The 23,186-nt window shown below is 44.7% G+C and overlaps 1 long non-coding RNA gene across 1 annotated transcript in view; it reads left to right on the top strand.

Moving 5' to 3' along the window:
* Positions 1-23,186, top strand: part of LOC137563400 (uncharacterized) — a 50,049-nt gene that overhangs the window by 16,501 nt on the left and 10,362 nt on the right. The window contains exon 2 of the long non-coding RNA XR_011030343.1: positions 16,949-17,045. This is a non-coding gene — a long non-coding RNA (uncharacterized lncRNA). The remainder of the gene's footprint in view (positions 1-16,948; positions 17,046-23,186) is intronic.

Raw genomic sequence — 23,186 nt, forward strand, 5'->3', positions numbered from 1 at the left:
ATGTGCTGGGTCCGTAGACCAATAAGACCGCAACACATTCTGCTTTACTAGTCCCGTGTGAAGGAGAAGGCCCAAAAAAATTTTAATTTCGGAAACTTGGACTGGTTTCCACCGAAAAGGCTGGGCAAGGAACTTTTCCGGATTGGCGGTTATATATTGTGTGGCCTTACGGTTGGTCTCTGCCACAATTAAGTCCAAGAGATCCTGGGTGAAGAACAGATAGAAAAAGTCTAGGGCCGATCCTAGATTATCTGTCTCCACCTGGACTCCAGACTGGGCGGTGAAACTGGGAAGTACGGGTGCGGCGGAATCAGGGGATTGCCAATTTGGGTTTGCCAGCACCTCTGGAAATTAAGGGTAGTACGGGTCCGTCTTCTTGGTGGCTGCGACTGGGATCTTACTGCACGTGCCACCGAACCAGTTTCAACTTCCATGCTGGTGCTCGCCACTTCACCAGGGTTTACGGAAGTACTGGTGCTAGGTCCAGGAGATGTTGTGCTGCTGGTGCCTGCCCCACCATGAAATCTCAGACCAGCACGAACACCACTCTGCTGCCCTTGAGGCTGATCCTGCGCCACCTGCGGTCCAACAACATGGGGTGTGGTATGCCTGGCTTTAGCCGGGACCTCAACCTCGTCATCACTATCGGTCAGTGAGCCACTGCTCAATTCAGGTTCAAACTCTGACCCGGAAGATTCGTCGAATGAGGCGTCCCAATCGTCCTCATCCGACTGGGCCATGTACCTGAGAACCTCATCATCGGAATACCCCTTTCTTGCCATGGTGGGCTGCTAAATTTAGGGGGTATTCCTCTGAGACTACGCAGAAAAAAGAGCACCTACCTAGCAAAAGGGAGTATTTGAGAGGTAGAAAGCTGTGGTCACTGAGTTTTGATAAAAAAAATAAATCAAAACTGAGGTTTACAGTGCCACAGCTATTGTACAGTGTTTTTTGCAGTGATCAGAAAAAAAATTCTGTCACTGCGGTGGGGCGGGCTGAACGCAAGTGCAGGCGAGCGATCAGGCCTGATCGGGCAAACACTGCGGTTTTTTTTTTGTGGATCCTAGTGACCCTAATAGATCTGACTGCGATCAGTAATGATCACTTACAGATACTATATAGTACCAATGTTGATTAGTGACAGTGATGACGCTAATTAGTGACTGTGGTGCAGTGGGCTGAGCACTAACTGACACTTACAAAGGGGCCTAGCTAACTAGCCTAACTGCTAACACTAGTGATACTAAAAAAGTGACAGTTTCCACTGATCACTGTTTTTAGATCACTAGGATAGTGACAGGGGGGTGGTGGTGAGTGGGGAATCAGAGGCAATCAGAAACAATCACAGGACAATCAAAGGCAATCGCAGGCCAATCACAGGGCACTCAATTCACGGGACAATCAAAGCCAATCACGGGACAATCAAAGCCAATCACAGGCCAATCAAACCAATCACGGCACAATCAAAGCCAATCGCGGGACAAAGCCGATCACGGGCCAATCAAAGCCAATCACAGGCCAATCAAAGCCAATCACAGGCCAATCAAAGCCAATCACAGGCCAATCAAAGCCAATCACAGGCCAATCAAAGCCAATCACAGGCCAATCACGGGACAATCAAATACAATTACAGCACAATCAAATTGAATGTCAGCACAATGAAATTGAATGTCAGCACAATCAAATGCAATTACAGCACAATCAATTACAATGCACTGGGAAGGTGATTGGGGGGTTGGGGGGGTCTGAGGGCGATCAGAGGGTGTGGGGGGTTGACTAGGTGTCCGCACGGGGCAGACTGGGTCCTGATCCGGTGGGTGGCAGACACAGGGGGTGACGATAGGAGATCAGTGAGGGATTACAGGGGAGAATAGATGTAAACAATGCACTGGGGAGGTTATCAGCAGGGGGGGGGGGGGGCTGAGGGCAATCTGAGGGTCTGGGTGGGTGATCAGGTGCCCCCAAGGGACAGTTTAGGGTCTGCTCTGATGGGTGGTGGTGACAAGGGGTGATAGGCAGGTGATAAGCAGGTGATAGACAGGTGATCAGTGGGTAAGGCAGCTGTATACAAACGTATACAGTATACAGGGGGGTGGTCTGGGGGGGATCTGAGGGTAGGGAGGGTGATCAGGGAACCCTAGGGGGCAGTTAGGGACCTACCCTAGGGGATAGCGTCCCTAGATAGTGACAGGGAGTGATTGATGGGTTTTTAGGTGGGTGGTGGGGTGCAGATACTGGTGTGCTGGGGTGGTCAGGGGGGGGTTCTGAGGGCTGGGGTGGGCGATCGGGGGGTCTGGGTGGGCTAAAGTGTGTGTTGCTGTGCTTACTGTCAGGGCTGCCGTCCTCTCTGATGGTCGCACGACGAGTGACCATCAGCGGAGGAGGCAGCCAGTATAATACACTTTGTTACAATAACAAAGTGTATTATACACTCTGATTGGCCAGATCGCGCAAGTTTGAAACCCGCCGGCGCTGCTGATTGGCCGGCGGGTTTCCGAGTAGGGTGGGCGGAGCCTATTGCCGGCGGCGATCGTGTCATTGATGACGCGATCGCCGCACAGCCACCGCTGATGCCGCCCCCGCCGATGGGCGTATTGCGGTCGTTTGAGCCCGGACTTTGCCGCCGCCCATCGGCTGGGGGCGGTCCTCAAGTGGTTAATTGTGCCGAGGGTACCTGGACAGGTAAAGTTTCAAAAAGGTATAAGAGGCGTGGTAGGATATTAATTTTTAAGGGCAGTAGACAAAACGTGTGAGGCAAACGTGTGAGGATGCTGTCCCCCTCCCGGATATGTAGCAGGCAGGAAGGGAGAGCAGCAGGCACAGCGGTGGGAAGGATTGGGGGGGGGGGGGTTGGACCACCCCTCCCTCATCTGGGGCTCCCCGTCCACTTCCCCCCTCAAGCTATGATCGCTAAATTTAGAGCAGGGAAGCGATTACTTCCTTGCGTTCCACCACTCGCTGCGTCACTTCACTGAAGTACAGTGGGCAGCATTGCAGGAAGTGACACGGTGGAACACAAGGAAGTAAGTGAGTAATTGCTTCCCCGCTCACTGCCGGCTCTAAATTTTAAGTGGGCGGCACTTGCAGAAATTGACGCGGCGAGCGGTGGGACGCAAGGAAGTGAGTCATTGCTTCGCCGCGCGCTACCAGCTTTAAATTTAGCGATCATAGCTGGAGGGGGAGAGCGGACGGGGAGCCCCAGATTGGGGGGGGGGGGGTCCGACTCCCTCCCCACCGCTGTGCCTGCTGCTCCCCCTTGCTGGCTGCTTCCCCCTCCAGCTCAGCGGCCCCAACTATGGCCAGGCAGGTTCAGCCCCCCCCCCCACTTGCTGCCTAAGGAACTTGCCTCACGCCGCCTCATGGGTGGCCCGGGGCTGCTCTTGACTACATGTAATTGGATGTGAGGTAAAAAATAGTACTTACAGGTGATGAAAAAAATCGGTAATTCACAATGAAACAATGCTCCCTTTTTCATTATGAATTTCATTTATTTATTTTTTTGCGTAATTTAAGTGTAAAAGAACAACTTTGTATCATGTTAGTGCACTTTTTTACCTCACTTTTTCTGCAAACGGTATTTTCAAGCAGAAAACGAGGGCTGTGGAGTCTGAGTAATAGCAATTTTTGGATAACTGAAGTCGGAGAAAAAATGCACTGACTCCGACTCCTAATGAATTTAAACTGTAAAATAGAAAATATGATAAAATGTTCCATTTCTCAGATAATAGTCATCATAAATAATTTATATATATGTTATGGCCAGAACCGTTCTGGCCAGCCAATGTGCGAAGTGGCCGCAGCGCAGCGGCCAATGTTAGAAATGTAATGTTTACGCCGTCTCGCTGCGGCCAAATTTATTACAACTTGCTTAATTTAATGAAATATAGCCGGCGGCAATGTAATAGATGAAGCCGCCGGCTTTCGCACTGCCTCTCTCCTCTCAAACTCTCTCCTCTCCCCACCTCACATACAATATACGTAGCAGCCGGAGACATGCAGCCGAAGAGTCGTTCGTCGCAGCAGGGGAAGCAGAGCAGGGAGGCTGCAGACATTGCTTCTGCCAGCACCCACTCTGCAGGAACGGCAGGATTCCCCTGCCGCGACGAACGACTCTCGGGACACGAGACTACACCACCCACCTACTGCTACTTATTGTATGGGAGGCGGGGGGGGGGGGGGGGGGATCGGGGAGAGGAGAGAGGCAGTGCGAAAGCCAGCGGCTTCATCTATTACATTGCCGCCGGCTATATTTAATTAAATTAAGCAAGGTTAAATAAATAAACTTGGCCGCAGCGAGACGGCGTAAACATAACATTTCTAACATTGGCCGCTGCACTGCAGCCACTTCGCATATTGGCCGGCCAGAACCCGAAGTGGCTGGCCAGAACGCGAAGTGGCCACACTTCGGGTTCTGGCCGTAACATATACAGTAATAGCTTTGCTTAGTCCACAAAAATGAAATAAACCAATCAAAAAATAGTTACTTGTGTTGCTTCAATAAAGCAGTCCCCATATACATATCTGATTGTGACTGTATATATGATGTGTACACAGGAATCTCTTATAAATACTAAATAACATCTATGCTGTAAGAATAAAGCCTGATGTGTAGCTGTGTCACTAATAGAGATGGTCAATGAGATAGAAATAATTCTACGCTGATGCTAGTTTACGCAAATTTATGCACTCCCTTTGCTCATGAAATAAAATAATTTGATATGTTGTTAAAATTTGGTTTGATGACTACGAATTAAAGGGTACCTGAGACGGATGAAAAGAAAAGTTTTATACATACGTGGGGCTTCCTCCAGCCCCCTTCAGGCTAATCAGTCCCTCGCTGTCCTCCTCCGCCACCTGGATCTTCTGCTATGAGTCCCGGTTATTCAGCCACTCAGCGCAGTCCCACAGCCATGGGCATTCTGCACCTGCACAAAAGTGCTGCGCAGGTGTAGTATGCTCCCAGCAGCGGAGTGTGTGCATGTGCACTATGCCCGACTGGCTCAAGCACCTGGACCCATAGCAGAATAAATATGGCAGCCTACATATCCCTCTCACTTTAGTTGTTTTTTAAAATTCCTAAGTGTTGGCAGTTGAGAGATGCATTTCATGTTACATACTTTCAATCAACAAGATTGTAATATGCAAATTAGAGGAGTCGGTGGAATCCTAACCTGAGGAGTCGGTGGATTTTTGTACCAACTCCACAGCCCTGCAGAAAACATTGTGAATGAGAACATGGTCATACTTCAGTCAGTAAATGCTTTATTTTAAGAATGAACATGGCTCCTGATTGAAGTAATGTTCATTAATTCCCAGGTACTTTAGCAGTGTTCCCCAACCTTGTCCTCAAGGCCCACCAACAGTGCATGCTTTGTATAAAGATAATCAGCTCTGCTGCAACACTAATTACCCCACCTGTGATTGTGTGGTTTCCTGCAAAACATGTACTGTTGGTGGGCCTTGAGGGCAAGGTCGGGGAACTCTGCTTTAACCACCCTGGCGTTCTATTAAGATCGCCAGGGCGGCTGCGGGAGGGTTTTTTTTAAATAAAAAAAAAACTATTTCATGCAGCCAACTGAAAGTTGGCTGCATGAAAGCCCACTAGAGGGCGCTCCGGAGGCGTTCTTCCGATCGCCTCCGGCGCCCAGAATAAACAAGGAAGGCCGCAACGAGCGGCCTTCCTTGTTTTGCTTACATCGTCGCCATAGCGACGAGCGGAGTGACGTCATGGACGTTAGCCGACGTCCTGACGTCAGCCGCCTCCGATCCAGCCCTTAGCGCTGGCCGGAACTTTTTGTTCCGGCTACGCTGGGCTCAGGCGGCTGGGGGGACCCTCTTTCGCCGCTGCTCGCGGCGGATCGCCGCATAGCGGCGGCGATCGGGCAGCACACGCGGCTGGCAAAGTGCCGGCTGCGTGTGCTGCTCTTAATTTGATGAAAATCGGCCCAGCAGGGCCTGAGCGGCAGCCTCCGGCGGTGATAGACGAGCTGAGCTCATCCATACCGCCCGGCTGGTTAAAGAGTAATGCTCGGTACACACGTTGCGATTTCCCGCTCGATCCGCGGGATCGATTCGATCGATTTGATTATTTCCAACATGTTCGATCGAGTTTCCATGGATACAGCCGTTGATTTTGCATATTAAGTATGCAAAATCGACGGCTGTATCCATCAAAACCCGATTGAACATGTTGGAAATAATCGATCCCGCGGATCGAGCGGGAAATCGCAACGTGTGTACCCAGCATAACTGTCAGGCATATAATTAAAAATCGGGGGGGGGGGGGTCAGTTGAGGGGGTGGGGTTTGGTTTCTCTTTCCTTTGTTCATGCATGTAGTATAATATAGCTAAGTACAGTGGCCAAGTTATGTGACACTTTTGCTAATATGTTTCTGTAAAGTAATACCTCTACTTGTAAGTTTCCTAACATTGTTTCCAATGCTACTTTATATTTGATCTGCAAAACAGAAAATCTCAATAAAAATGTTGTTTAAAAAAAAATAAATCCTTTATTTTTATTTTATCTGGTAAACTATTAATAAGGATGCAATCCAAAAGTTAAAATCACTTTTACTTTTCTTGTTGATAAATGAGCATTCCCCAGTTTACCTGACTCTTTTTTTGGTACACACAACATTTGGTACACAAAAAGGAAGTTTCAGGGCATGCTGGGTTGTCCTTTATTGCTGCTCTACTTCCCCTCAGACTTGACTAATGCAGCCTGATTGGCTGAAACCTCTCTCCCTCCTGTTTTAAGGCTCATAAACACATCAGACCATAGTCTTTGGAAAATGAAAGATCACAGACCAATTTTACCCCCTTCCATGTAGTATGAGAGCCAAACCTACACAGTCTATTCTATTGAGCTGAACTCCCCATCAGACAGAAATCTTTGCAAGATGCTGTACACATTCAACAGATCAGAATCTGCAAAAGATCTGTTCCTGCAAAAGATTTGTTCCTGCAAAATGCATTCATAGTCTATGATATCTGCAGATCATCATACACACCTTGTTTAACAGACATTCATCATCAGATCCACCAGGATGGATTTTCAGATCTGCAGATGATTGTCTGATCTGCAGATGAATGTCAGTTAATCTCCTGAGCGATAATCCCGAGCTGAGCTCGGGGTATGTTGCGCAGGAGGAGTTCTCAGGCCCTGGTGGGCCGATTTGCATAATTTTTTTTTGTTACACGCAGCTAGCACTTTGCTAGCTGCGTGTAACTTCCGATCCGCCGCTACCCGCCGTGCCGCGCAGCCCCCCTCCCCGACCCACTGCGCAGCCTGGCCAATCAGTGCCAGGCAGTGCTGAGGGGTGGATCGGAACTCCCTCAGACGTCACGACGTCCATGACGTCGGTCACGTTTTCCCGCCCCGTCGCCATGGCGACCGGGGAAGCACAGCAGGAAATCCCGTTCTGAACGGTATTTCCTGCTTACTCTGATTGCTGAATGCGATCGGAGTGGGTGGGGGGATGCCGCTGCGCTGTGGCTATCATGTAGCGAGCTCTGGGCTCGCTACATGATTTAAAAAATTTAAAAAAATAGTGCTGCGCCACCTCCTGGGCGATATAATTGTATCGCCCAGAGAGTTAAACAAGGTGTGTATGATGATCTGCAGATCTCATAGACTATGAATGCATTTTGCAGGAACGGATCTTTGGCCGGAACAGATCTTTTGCAGATACTGATCTTTTGTGCCTGTACAGCATCTGTGTGTGCAGCATCTTGCAAAGATTTTTTTCTGATGGGGAGTTCAGCTCCATAGAAAAGACTGTGAAGGGATACTACATGGAAGGGGGTAAAATTGGTCTGTGATCTTTCATTTTCCAAAGACTATAGTCTGATGTGTGTATGAGCCTATACTCTCCCACACCTCTGTTCCTCTCTGATTGGCCAATATTTTTCATGCTGAGACAATGCACTTTCTATAGTGAAGGGCGGGCAAATCAGGCAGTGAAGAGTAAGGAAGGAAATGACATCAGGATTGGCTTCAAAATGGCTCTAATCTTGGTGAAGGGCTGCTTCACTTCACTGCTGGGAATTGTGAGCACTAATTATATTACATTGCTGTTTGTATATTGTTTTTTGCTGCTGCAATATCTGGTGGATTGTCTGTTGTGGTTCATCTGATATTAGGCAGCAAGTGTCAGCTTTTAAAAGTACAATTTTTTTTTTCTTTTCCCTCTAGTTTGTTTTGCAGCAGGCAATTGGCTAGGGGGAGGGACTAGCTGCAACACAGGTGTTAAATTAAACAGGAAGTGTAGGCCAAACCTCTAATCTTGGTGAAGGGCTGCTTCACTTCACTGCTGGGAATTGTGAGCACTAATTATATTACATTGCTGTTTGTATATTGTTTTTTGCTGCTGCAATATCTGGTGGATTGTCTGTTGTGGTTCATCTGATATTAAGCAGCAAGTGTCAGCTTTTAAAAGTACAATTTTTTTTTCTTTTCCCTCTAGTTTGTTTTGCAGCAGGCAATTGGCTAGGGGGAGGGACTAGCTGCAACAGGAGGTATTTGGTCAGCTTCAGGACTCAGTACTGAGCTTGCTCAGTCTGTGGCTTGCTCACTAAGTGGCTGCGACACAAGTGGCATAGGTGTTAAAAACAGGCGTTACAACACTGGCACAAAGAGAGTGGTGAGAGGAAGTAGGTAAGGACTAAAAAAAAAAAACAAAAAAAAAACCTTCAATCAATATTGCGTTTTTTTGCATTGGTTAGAATGTGCTAGGCACGCTGTGGTGTAGTCTTGAAATTTTGAGGACTCCACCCCAACTTCACTCACTCCACCTCCACTCCTCCACCCCGCCCCCTCCCCCCCCTTCTCCTCCCCTCACTCCCCACACTCCCCAACTTTACTTACTCTCCCTCTCCTCCTCCCCAGCTACACTCAATCTCCCGTTTCATCTTTTACCGCCACAGTTTACTTTAAATAATTTTTCCCCACACAATAGTCATCATGTTGGACTATGCTGTACAGTGTACATCCTGCAACATGTATGCATGCCTTGATCAGCGGATTGAGGGTGTTTACTGTTGCCCTGGGTGTGTGTGTGTTGCTCAGTTAGAGGCGGAAGTCGCAGAGCTAAATAAGCATCTCGCAACACTGAGAAGCATACACAACATGGAGAAGAGCTTGGATCTCACGATCCAGACACTGGATGGAACCGTTGAAGATGAGGAGGGTGGAGTACAGCCGGACCAAGAAGCAGAGGCAGCCGCTAGTTGGGTCACAGTTAGAAGGGGTAGGGGAAAAAGTGGCAGGGAGGCTAGTCCCGAGTTGTCCCTCACTAATAAGTATGCTTGTTTGCGTAATATTGGGGAGGATGATTCAGGAGTAGCAATGCTGCAGCAGGATGTGCTCCTTAGCAACCAAGGGGCAGACTGCTGTAACGAGAAAGGGAATAGGAGTGCAGCTAAGGCTAGACAGGTACTGGTGGTAGGGGATTCAATTATTAGGCGCACAGATAGGGTAATCTGTCGAAGAAACCGCGAATGCCGTACAGTCTGTTGCCTCCCGGGTGCTCGGGTTCGGCATGTAGCGGAAAGAATTGACAGATTACTGGGTGGGGCTGGGGAAGACCCGGCTGTCATGGTACACATTGGCACCAATGACAAAGTTAGTGGGAGATGGAAGGTCCTCAAAAAGGATTTTCAGGTACTTGGAGATAAACTTAAAGCAAGGACCTCCAAGGTGGTGTTTTCTGAAATACTGCCAGTGCCACGTGCTACATCTGAGAGACAGAGGGAGCTTAGGGAGTTAAATAAGTGGCTGAGAAATTGGTGTAGGAAGGAAGGGTTTGGGTTCCTGGAGAACTGGGCAGACTTTGCAGTCGGCTACAGGTTCTACAGCAGGGATGGGCTGCACCTTAATGGGGAGGGTGCAGCTGCATTGGGGGAGAAGATGGCTAAACGGTTGGAGGAGTTTTTAAACTAGGATCTGGGGGGAGGCGGGAGGATAAAGTCTCAATACGTAGACAAGATGAGGTAAAAAGACAGTGGGAACCTATCATTATGGAGGGTGGAGACAGTGTAAAGATTAAGGAGGTTGGTAAAAATTCAAGTAGCCAAATTCATGTAAACAAAATTGGTAAATGTGGTGGTAAAAATATAAAGTGCATGGTAACCAATGCTCGGAGCCTTGCAAATAAAATAGACGAACTAGAGTTCATTCTGAATGACAAAGGCTATGACATTGTGGGAATAACCGAGACATGGATGGATGAAAGCCATGACTGGATAGCTAATTTAAAAGGATACAATGTGTTTAGGAGGGATAGAACAGGGAAAAAAGGTGGAGGGGTTTGTCTCTTTGTTAAGAATTCTCTTACAGCTGTCCTCAACGATGAGATGGAGGAAGATTGCGAAGATGTGGAGTCCGTTTGGGTAAATATTCATGGTGGAAATAAAAGTTGCCAATTGCTTATTGGGGTATGCTACAGGCCACCTCTTATTAATGAAGCTGCAGAACTGCGATTACTACAGCAGATTGAAAAAGCTGCAGGTAAAAATGAGGTCATAATTATGGGCGACTTCAACTTTCCAGACATTGACTGGAGTATTGAGGCTACCCATTCTGGTAAAAGCAGCAGATTTCTGGCAGCACTACAGGACAATTACTTGACTCAAATGGTAACTGAACCAACTAGGGGGCATGCGTTACTGGATCTGATCATTTCTAATAGACCAGATAATGTATCAAATGTGCAGGTTCAAGAACATTTGGGAAATAGTGATCACAACATGATAACGTTTGATCTGGTGACTGATAGGCCAAGGGGCAGCGGGACCACTAAAACTATGAATTTTAGAAAAGCAAAGTTCACTCAAATTAGGCAGGCACTAAGTTTGGTGAACTGGGATAATGTACTACAAGGGGAAGACACTGAAGGGAAATGGCAAGCTTTTAAACTTATACTCAATCAATACTGTAGTATGTATATCCCATATGGAAACAAAATGTCTAGGAATAAAAAAAGGCCTCTATGGATGAATAGAAAGGTTAAAGATAAAATGAAGAGGAAAAAGAATGCCTATAAGGTCTTAAAACAGGAGGGGACCGAGGCTGCACTAAGCAATTATAAGGAGTGCAATAAAAATTGTAAAAAAGAAATTAGGCAGGCAAAGATTGAAGCTGAAAAACAAATCGCTAAGGATATCAAATCTAACCCAAAAAAGTTTTACAAGTACATTAACTCTAAAAAAAGAAAGGTTGACTGTATAGGACTCCTAAAGGATGAGGATGGGAACTCAATGGTGGATGACCAAGGTAAGGCAGAGTTATTAAATGCTTTCTTTGCTTCTGTCTTCACAAAAGAAACAGCACTGTTGCAAACTACAGAGGCAGAAGAGTCTCAATCTTCTAACTGTAATATGAAATACTTAACGCAGGAAGAAGTGAAGGCAAGACTAAATAAATTAAAAATAGACAAGGCACCTGGCCCGGATGGCATGCATCCTCGGGTCCTAAGGGAATTAAGTTCAGTTATAGATAAACCCCTTTATCTTATCTTTTGTGACTCTCTTGCAACTGGCAGAGTCCCAGTGGATTGGCGTACAGCCCACGTTTTCCCATTATTTAAGAAGGGCAAAAAATCTGATCCAGGAAATTATAGACCTGTAAGTTTACCATCAGTTGTATGCAAACTATTTGAGGGGTTACTAAGAGATACTATACATGACTTCATAGTAGAAAATAATCTTATTTCTCAGCATCAACATGGGTTTACTAAAGACAGGTCCTGTTTGACTAACATGCTCAGCTTTTATGAGGTAGTGAATGCTAATATGGATATTGGGAATGCTGTAGATGTGATATACTTGGACTTTGCAAAGGCCTTCGACACTGTTTCCCACAAAAGTCTGGTGCAAAAGTTGAGGATGCAAGGACTGGGGAAGAGTCTGTGTTCATGGATAGGGAACTGGCTAATGGACAGAAAGCAAAGAGTTGTGGTCAATGGATCGTACTCAAAATGGGAGACTGTTAGCAGTGGGGTCCCACAGGGGTCTGTTCTGGGTCCAGTGCTCTTCAATTTATTTATTAATGACCTAGTAGATGCAGTAGTGAGCAATGTTGCTATTTTTGCAGATGATACAAAATTGTGCAGAATCATCAACTCTCAGGAAGATAGTGTCATATTGCAACAGGATCTGGATAGGATGGCTATATGGGCACATACATGGCAGATGAAATTCAATGTTGACAAATGTAAGGTCATGCATTTTGGACGTACTAATGGTCTAGCACCATACACAATAAATGGGATACAGTTGGGGACATCAAACTTGGAGAAGGACTTAGGAGTACTCATTGACAACAAGTTAAATAATCGTACTCAATGCCAAGCAGCTGCAGCTAAAGCTAACAAAATTTTGGGATGCATTAAAAGGGAAATAAAAACTCGAGATGCTAGCATAATATTGCCCCTGTTTAACTCTCTAGTAAGGCCACATCTGGAATATGGAATTCAGTTCTGGGCACCACATTACAAAAAAGATATTGCAGTTTTAGAGCAGGTGCAGAGACGAGCAACAAAATTGATGCGTGGGATGGAAGGTCTCACTTATCGAGAAAGGTTAGATAAACTGGGTTTATTTAGTCTAGAGAAAAGACGCCTTAGAGGGGATCTAATTAACATGTATAAATACATCAGAGGGCAATATAATACCTTGGCGGATGAGCTTTTTGTCCCTAGGCCTTCTCAAAGGACTAGAGGACATGATCTGCGCATGGAGGAAAAACGTTTTAACCATTTATTTAGGAAAGGGTTCTTTACAGTAAGAGTGATTAAGATGTGGAATGCATTGCCACAGGAAGTCGTTATGGCAAACTCTATACCTGCATTTAAAGGGGGCTTAGATGCTTTCCTTGCGTTGAAAGACATCCATGGCTACAATTACTAGGTAATGCCTAATGATGTTGATCCAGGGATTTTATCTGATTGCCATCTGGAGTCGGGAAGGAATTTTTCCCTTTAGGGGCTAATTGGACCATGCCTTGTAAGGGTTTTTTCGCCTTCCTCTGGATCAACAGGGATATGTGAGGGAGCAGGCTGGTGTTGTACTTTATACTGGTTGAACTCGATGGACGTATGTCTTTTTTCAACCAAAATAACTAGGTAACTATGTAATAGCCACAGCTAAAAAGGGAACCGCTAAGAAGGATTTTCTCTTTTTTTTTTTTTTTTTTTTTTTTTTTTTTTTTTTTTTACTGTAGAAAAATCACTAAAATCAAAATGTGGACAGTACAATACATATGTTATGTAAGTAGAGCAAGTATTTATCTACTTATGTATGTGGGGAGTTTTCCTGAGATAGTATGGCTGACAGCTCCTCTTTAATTAACTCGGGGAACACATGTTCCTATTGGCCAATTACAGACTTTTAAGTGCCACCGTGAATGAGTGCTTGCAGCTGAGTGAATATATGTCCTGATTGTTTTAAAGGACCACTATTACGAAAATCATAAAATTTTAAAATGCATATAAATATATACAAATAAGGAGTATCTTTCTACCAGAATGAAATGAGCCATAAATTACTTATCTTCCATGTTGCTGTAATGTACAGTAGGTAGTATAAATCTGACAGAAGCAACATGTTTTGAACTAGCCCATCTCCTCAAGGGGAATTCTCAGGGTTTTCTTTATTTTCAAAAGCACTTAGTGACTGGCAGTTGCTCTGTCCAACTGCCAAAAAAGTGTGCAGCGAGCTGGGAGGCTGGCCCACATCTTTGTATAAATTATTTTTTAGGGAGTGTCTTTATAAAGAATAAAGGCTATGCTGAGGATCCCCTATGGAGAGATGGACTAGCCCAAACCTGTCGGTTATGTCAAATTTCTACTACCTACTGTGACAGGTACATAGGAGAAAGGTAATCTATTGCTCATTTTACTTTTAATCTGTATGTGTTTAAATATATTTTAAATATTATCATTTTTTGCAATAATCCTTTTAAAGATACTTAAACTGGAAACATGTCCAGTTTGAGTTAAGAGGTTAACGTAAAAGTGGGTATCCTGCATAATTTACTATATTCTACTTTGTCAGTTTGGTACTTTAAAGCGGACCCAAACCAAACATATTTTTTTAATTAAAAATATTTAGTTATTATTATTATTATTATTTATTGTATTTATCAAGCGCCAACATATTACGCAGCGCTGGACACTCTGACACATACAAAGATAAATAAACACTCCTTCAAACCTATGATCATTTCAGTGCATGCTTTTCACCCTTCTCTTTTCATAGCTAGGGTTATACTGGGGGCAGCCATTAGCAATTCCTTCATTGCCGGACACCATCTACTCCACCAGTTTGCCGGAAAAATCCCAGCAATTTGAAAGGAAGGGAGGGGTTCCTCCAATAAATGTAAAATATTTTATATTTGTCGTCATGCAGCTGAAAAAAGGCTGCTATTTATTATTATTATAATTTAGAAAATAGATTTTATTTCTGAAATCTTGTATTTTTAATTTGGGTCCACTTTAAAGAGGAACCAAGCTAAGAAAAAGCTGTATCTTGACCACCCCCCCCCCCCCTTAGCATTATAAAAAGAAAATACAATAGTACTACCTAGCTACTCCTCCACCATTCCAACCCTATGGCCTGAAACACACCAGAGGAGTTTTTCTGAGCGTTTTGAGTTTTTAAATCTGCTGCTAAGGTTATCCTATGTGTCTGTGCACACTGGAGCGATGAGGTTTTGTAAAAAAAAACCCATAGCATTACATTGGGAAGAGCTTTTGAAACCTCTAAAGGCTCTTCCCAATGTAATGCTATGGTTTTTTTTTACAAAACCTCATTGCTCCAGTGTGCACAGACACATAGGATAACATTAGCAGCAGATTTAAAAACTCAAAACGCTCAGAAAAACTCCTCTGGTGTGTTTCAGGCCTATGTTGGACTATGTCAGACATTGGCTCTTTCCTCTATATAAGACCAATGTTGGGCATAGCCTGACAGAAAAAAATGTCTGTCGCTACTGTCTGACACTTTTATTGCCGCTGGCCCCTGACACCCCCCCCCCCCCCCCGCTGTGGCACATACTACAATTATTACATATACCCTCAGTTAAAAGAAGTAGCCATGTGGCCTTAAGGCCACCCACTAGCAGTGCTTTTCTAAGTGCTTGTGATTTAAAAAAAGTTCTTGCTAATGCAATGCTATCGGGGAATAAAAAAAAGATCACATAAGTGGGATCACACACATAGCTTTACATTAGCAAGAGGTTTTCAAATCACAAGTGCTTAGGCCTGGGACCCACAAGCAGCGCTTTTATAAGCGCTTGGGATTTGAAAAGCTCTTCCTATGTAATGCTATGGTGAATTTAAAAGAAATTCACATCCTTCAAGTGGGATCACACTCATAGCATGACATTAGCAAGCAGGGCCGGTTTAAGCAACAATGGGGCCCCAGGGCAAAATAAACCTGGGGGGCCCTCCCAACAGATACCCCGGAGCAAAAATTGGCATTAAGGGACCTTTTTTGCAGCTGGTATTGTCAGGGTTGGAAGCCCCAATCGGTCGGAGCTCCACATTCTGGCTACCCCAGCCTGCATGGGGGACAAGGGGTTAAAAAGTTTCAGGAGGGGGGACCCCACATAATTAAAAAAAAAAAAAAAAAAAATTCCCACACTAAACATAAAAAAAAATTGGGAAAATAGGAAAAAAATGCCAGGGAGCATACAGCAATATTGCGGCTGTATAGCGATCCCTGGCCAAAGCGCTGCGGCTGCGTATGGACCCCCTGGAAACCCAGTCAGGAAATGTATTGCTCTTTCTTTTGATACATGTAAAATTACACTACCGTTGGGTTTGCTACTAAAAGTGACATTTACCGCATTTAAAAGTATACTTTTTTCCTTCGAAACTTTAAAATCGATTTTCTCAAAAACTATAAGGTCTTTTTGAAAAATTGTTTTTTCCTCTTATTCCCAATGATCTCCTTAACATATCCTGCAAATTTAGGGTTTCTAGAATTTAAGGTGGATTTGCTATTAACCATTAAAGTCGGCTGGTTTTTAAATGTGTATTTTTTTCCTTTGAAACTTTAAAATCGATTAGCTCAAAAACTATAAGGTCGATTTGAAAAAAATGTTTTTCCTCTTGCAGCCACTGGGGGCCCCTACAAGCTCTGGGGCCCTGGGGCAGCTGCCTCCTTTGCCTCTATGGTAGCGCTGGCCCTGTCAGCAAGAGCTTTTCAAATCGCAAGTGCTTACCAAAGGCTTAGAAAAGCGCTGCTAGGGCATTCCAGGCCTTAGACGTAGTGCTAGTGGTTGTCAGGGCTCAGATACAACAACTAAATAGCCCAAGATATTAGTATTAGGTAGTTAGATGTAGCAGTAGGGTATTGTAGCGTGTTAGCCATCAGTTTGCTTGTAGTTAGATGTGTAAGAGCAAATAAGTATGTTCATGCTGTATCCTCATGCCTCTGTGGGTTGTCCATCCCTCTCCTCATTGCCCCCCACCCGTCCTTGTAATCATACCTCTGTGATTACCTTAGGTAGCCTTGCCTGGGTCAGGTATCCTTTCACCTGTGTTCTTAGTGTATAACATAATCACCCAGAGGATTGTGAAATCACAGTAAGTTCAAAGCTGCCATCAAGCTATATAATGCCATAGTCTGGAAATATGCAATTGCATTATAGGAGATCACATGGTACTAGGAGACCAAAGGGAAGCAGATAACTTTCTGATTTTATGGCTCTGTGTCACATTATGCAGTACTGAAGGTAACTCATGCATTCCCTTCAGACTGCTAGGTACTGTGCCATTCTGAGGTCTAAGTAGGGAACAAATACTGGTGTACCTCCCCAGAGAGGCACTGCAAATTATAATTTGATTATAGCTGTCCAAATGTTGTTGACATCATGTGCATGTATTAGATGTTAACCTATGTACTGTATATTTAAGTCATGGTTTTTGTTTTTTTTCAACTGCAGTGTTTGTAATGGAGGAGGGTGAAGGTGTGCAGTGTCCATGAGGACTGCTGCCCATAGATGCTTGTTCCTCCTGTTTCTAAAAATTCACTTGGCTCAGGTATCCTTTGAGGTAAAATGCTGTTTAAGAATTTCTGATGGATGCAATGATTTCTGTTTGGTACGTCTATTGTTTAATCAGTGCAATCTAGTTATTTGCTAAAATAAATACCATAACATGGGATGGTAGCCAGTGCAACGTGATCAGTTGAGCAATTACTAGCTTGGGCAATATTCAGTTGTTTTGTAGGCAGCAGCTTCTACCACATAGCTTGTTCTGATCAGGTTTGCTGTCATATGCCCAAAATAACATTTGGGTTCAATTCACAAAGCATTACCTCATATGTTAAAGCAGAAAACTGATTTGACCAAAGATGCGGTATATCTTAACCAAACACAACATGGGCGCTCTGTATTCTTGACAACTTTAGGGACTGATTTACATAGACAGGTTCCTAGAAAAAAGGAACAAAAATATTGCCCAGACTGATCAGATTTCGCATTTTAAAGGAAACGTGTAGAAAAAAAAACTGCACCTGGGGGGTACTTACCTTGGGAAGGGGAAGCCTCTGGATTCTAATGAAGCTTCCCCCATCCTACTCAGCAGCCTCAATCCAGCTCTGGCAGCCCCAGAGAAACGGCAACCACAATATTGAGATCTGAGCGCCTCACGCTGGCACAGTAGCTGCTTGCCGTCCGGGTTCCAGTGGAAATAGCCAAGCCTGATCAAGTCAGCTCTACTGCACAGGCGCTAGCCATCTGCACCAGCGCAGTAGAGGGGAACCGATCAGGCTCAGCTATTTCCACCGGAGCCCGAGCGGAAAGCAGCTACTGCGCCTGCATGAAGCGCACACTGTTCGGGGGACCTATTGGTGGAAGACTAGTGTGTCTGCACAAACGTTTGTTGGCAGCTCTGGATCGGGGTTGCTAAGGAGGATGAGAGAAGCCTCATTAGTATCCCAAGGCTTCCTCCTCCCGAGGTAAGTAACCCCTAGGGGCACTTTTTTCACTACAGGTACTTCAGCTTCAAACACATTTTGCCTTCAAAGTCAACCCCTAAGGTCTTGGTCACACTATACACGCTGCCATTTCGGCAGAGCATATGGTGAGCGATCAGCAAGAACATCAGAAGTGCATAGACAGCACTTCTGACGTTCAGACTATGCGTGCTGCGCAGCAGTGCATTGCGCTATGGCACTGCTGTACGCATTTTTGGCAAAGCACATCGGTGATCCCATTCACTGCAATGAATGGGATCAGCAGCGCAATGCAGATGGCGTGTGATCTCGTGCGCTCGCTTTCCAAACGCACAACCATTTGTGTTTCCTAATGTGAACAAGCCATATCTAGGGTGTACAGAGGTCACATCCAAGTTACAAAGATTTATAAAAAAAATAATTAAACTAATTGTTTACGTATTAGTTCCACTTACATGACCAGTTTATGTTATTTTCGTAACATGACAGAATAAGGGACCTTTCAAACTTCGTCTCTTACAATCTTCTTCAACGGACAATACAATTGCATACCAACGAAAGTAGTTATATTTTTATTAAAACTAACAATGTATAGCACAAATAGTCTGTGCTTTTGGCCCTCAGATAAGTCCTACAAAAACTTGTCTGTTGCTCAATATACTTGTCAGTTGTTTATACAGGTGATAACCCACCATCACACCCAACAGTGGAGGACTCGCCAAATTTAAGGACCCTTGTGACAGGGTCTAGCTGTGCAGATGGGAAGTTTAGGGTCTCCCTCCACCACTTTGTTTCCAAGCTCCAGCCTCCAACACAATTACAAATAGAAGCCTCCAAAGTGTTAAAACTTTACAGCTTTTTATTTTCATAAAGGTGTCCAATAAAACTAGCCTTGAATATATAAAGTCAGCGCAGGTCTATAGTAATACAGCTTTCGTCATTTTCTGGTATACAGAATCTTCGAACAAAAGGGTAAAGAAGCAAGGCTTACCAGATTCCAACAACCCACATTATAAGATTGTAAACGAGATTGATAGATGGTCTGCAGAGCTTTCAAATGGTGTCGTTTCACCAGCGATGTTGCACACCACAACTTCCTCCGGAATATAGTAGATGTCCTGAGGTCGCAGAGACTCGTCAAAGGAGAGTCCAGTAGGATAGTGACATGAAAGAGATGTACGGCACATCTAAGTGTAAACCATCTTTATTACATAACAAGTAAAACAATTTAAAAACAAGGATAAAAAACTCACATACGGGGCCCGTGCACTGGGAACCCCGAAAAAGTAGCGCGCATAAAATGGTCAATAGAAGACCTCAAATAAAATGGTGCCGCCTGTCGCCTTCCCGACCGGTTTCGCAATCTTGCGTCACATGCAGGATACCAATACACACTTGAGCTACATCCAGGCTCTCATAGGCTTACAATTCCCGTTCTCTACACTCCTCTGCCAAGCTCCAACCACTCTGTGTGCAGCGTCTCCACCACATGTGCTAGATCGCATCACCACGTCTAGACCACCCAACTAGTTTTGTCTTATGACGCATCAGGAGCTTTAAATAAACAATGCATAATATTCCAAATATCAATAATGCCCAAACAGCTGTGGTTCAAATACTAGGTGGGCCCTGTCACCTTGTAACATTGATCTGAGACCTCTCACACATAGTTACTTGGTTAGTTTGGTTGAAAAAAAGATATCCGTCGATTCAACCATGAACAAAAAAAATTACAACACTGTCCTGCACCCTCACATATCGCAGTTCATCCAGGGGAAGGCAAAAAAAAAAACCCAAATAAGATTTAGGCCAATTAGCGTTTAAAGGTAGTACAATTTGTTCCTGACTCCAAATGGTGGTCAGCTAAAACCACTGGATCAACTCTGCCGAAAATTACTGTACCTACTAATTAAAGCTGCAGATGCCCCAAGTCTATAAATGTGTATATATAGAATTTGCCTTTATTTCTTCCTTTGGTAAAAATTCCACATTTTAACCACTGTAAAAAATCTATTTTTGAATAGATGGCAAAACCTTTATAATACACAGTATAAGAAGACAGCGTTGTTTCAGGCTGTAATATCCAATGCAGATTGGTCTACACCTTTGATAGACCAGCAAAGGCAATGCTGGGTACATATGATGCAATTTTCCGTTTGATCAACGGGTAATCTGACAGGAAGTTGTGTGTGCATGTCCAAACTGCTCCCGATCAATAATAGGATTGATATTTCTGGCTACCCAAAATCAATCCCATTGTCGATCGGGATTCGGACATGTTGGAAATAATCTTCTCGAGCACGTTCGCCGGACGGAAAGTTACGCGTGTACTCGGCATTAGAAATGTAAGAGGGTGTCAGATTACTAGGATAGAACTGGACAGCTGATGTACGTAAACTACAGTACATCAAGGTAGTAATAGAATTTTTTTATTTTTTTTTCAACATGGACTTATCCAATGTAGAGCTTTAGGTAGAAATAATTGCAGTTTGATTGCTCTGCTATACAGATCTCCCTGGAGTACTCAGCAGGATGAATTGCAATAGCAAGGCTACATTACAGCTCACAGATTTGCTAAAGAAGGTTTAGTGTAAGCACCAAAAGCAAAGCCCGAGTGCTGCTAGAATATAGAAAGAAGAATGCTGCCACCTACAGTGTTAAGATGGCTTTTCATATGTGAGCTACACTGTACTGTGTGGCAATTAAAAATGATGCATTTGCAAATGTGAAATGATGTTGGCAGATACAGTGATCTATGAAAAAGAAGTGACAGATGCCACAGTATTAGAAAAAAACGTTAAACTTTACAAATCTATCCAGGCCCGGATGTATATCACAGGAGGCTGTAGGCACAGATGTCAAGGCACTTTACATTTCACCCTCCATGAACCTCAAAAACCCCACCGAACCACACTGCAAGTGTGCTGGCTGTCCCAACTGTCACCTCTCTCCTACTTTCCCTGCCCGATGTAGGTAGCTACAGGTGCCCCTTAGTATTAGGTAGCCAGAGGTATTCTCAGTATTAAGTAGCTATAAGGGTGATCTCATCAGTGGGATGTCGAGAGCCGGGTGAGTAAACTCTCATTTACACTCTGCTCAGGAGTCTGCATAGGGAACAAGGGAGGGAGCCACTGAGGAAGGAAAATGAGCAGCTTCTCCATCATCAGGCACCTGTAGGCACGTACCTACAGTGCCTTGTGGTAAATCCAGGCCTGAATCTATCAGAAAACGTTAGACATTAATCTGGGGTCTAATGGAGCAGTGAATACCACAACCATAGCGTTATCTCCATGTAGTATGCCCTACGTTGCATGTTGCTACAGTCAGTGGGCTCATCATTATCATTATAGCCATTTATTATTGAATTTTGAAGTGTAATATTATTTGGCATTATTCAGATATTATGTATGGATTTTAAGCACATTTGGCACATTGCTAATACTGGCTTCATTCAATATGCCTGCCTCTGGTGGTTACCTATGTACTTACCTGTATATCATCTTCTGCCAGGGGCGTCGCTAGCCCTATTTTGGGAAGGGCCGGTGCCCCTAATCTGTCCTGGACACCACCAGTCCAAAGCACACCATTTATTGTGCCAGTTTCCACGATATTCCAACAATTGTTTCGGGGGCCTCGCAGGGTCCCCCTTTCTCAAGGCATGTGGTTACACTGCACGTACAAAACAATCCCTCTATATACATTTCTAATCCCCAATACCCCACCTAGAAAACGTGACCTCATAACGACATCATATTAATTAGCATAGATAAACACCATCCAATTTCACATGCTGTAAAAGATCACAATACAATTTGTTTCAAATAAACATTGCTGGATGCACCATATGCAATCCCGCATCAAGACCTACCATCATGAGATGTGCCCAGATCGCCCCCGGTGTGTTTCAAAGTTACTTGTAGAAATTTGAATTCCCATGCCTTTCCCTCCGTCCGTTATCCTGTACACGTCGTCTCCTTCGGGTGGAGTTTCCATAATCCAACCCGAGTGTTTACGGGTCTGTGGGCGTTCCCACAATGTCGCCCCACAATTCCCTGCCAGAGTGTCGTCATGGGGCGTGGTAGCGCGGTATCCGTGTCTCCAGCCCCCATGCACGTCACCGTAGTCCAGCCCCATAATCCCCTAGCATTGCGCATTAATGGGATGTGGAAATGCGGAATCCGCATCCCACACCCATCAGCGCTGTTACGATGCGCCGATTGCGAACGTTGAACGGGGTGGGCGGGTGACTCCACTCCAGCCCCGCTTCCGTCCATCGATAGGCCGCTCATTTAGGTGTCACTTAGTTACATCAACGTGGTGAACCCACGTGATGTAAACAAAGCCCATGATGTAAACAAAGCGCCAACCTTAGGAACCTACTGGTACAGGCCGACCCACATTCCAAATACAAGAAAGACTTTGTGTTTTCCACCAAAAAGGGATGCTACAGATGCTATAATTGCAACATTTGCGATTCAATTATAACAGGTACTGAATTTTTGAACCCCAATAGCGGCAAAAAATACAAAATGAATGGATACTTTAACTGTAACACAGATCACTGTGTATATATGTTGAAGTGCCCATGTGGCTTGGCATACATTGGACAGACTATTAACCCCTTTAAGAAACGGTTTCAACGTCATAAAAGTGACATTAGAGTAGCATGGGCCGCCAAGGAAAAGGGCGACAACCTTGACTACACGAAACGTGAGAATAGTGCGTAGAGAATAATCATAGAGCTAATCAGATTCGAGGGGTAGTCATAGAGCAGGTCAACAAACCCAAACGGGGAGGAGATTGGGAGAATAAACTTTTGCGGCGAGAAGCCTTCTGGATTTTTGAAATGGGGACAGTTGCTCCAAAAGGTCTTAATAAGAACAATCCACTAACATGTTTCCTAGGGGAGAGATAATGAGCTGATATATGTCACCACCAGAGCCGGCCCTAGACTATTTGCCGCCTGAGGCAAAAAAAAAAACCCTCCCCGCCGCTAGGCCCAATACCCCCGTCCTGCCAGCTACCCCTCCAGCTCGGCGGCCGGCTCCCCGCACCCACGGACGGGCGGGTGCCGCCCCTGGAATTTTGCCGCCTGAGGCAAAAGTTTCACCCCGCCTCATGAGCGGGCCGGCCCTGGTCACCACACTGATAGATTTTATTGCAGGATGATTTTGGATTTTAATGCTTTAATGTTTTTATTCCACTGCTATCATCATAAATGGATT

Source organism: Hyperolius riggenbachi, chromosome 3 (assembly GCF_040937935.1).
Source record: "Hyperolius riggenbachi isolate aHypRig1 chromosome 3, aHypRig1.pri, whole genome shotgun sequence".
Taxonomy (NCBI): domain Eukaryota; kingdom Metazoa; phylum Chordata; class Amphibia; order Anura; family Hyperoliidae; genus Hyperolius; species Hyperolius riggenbachi.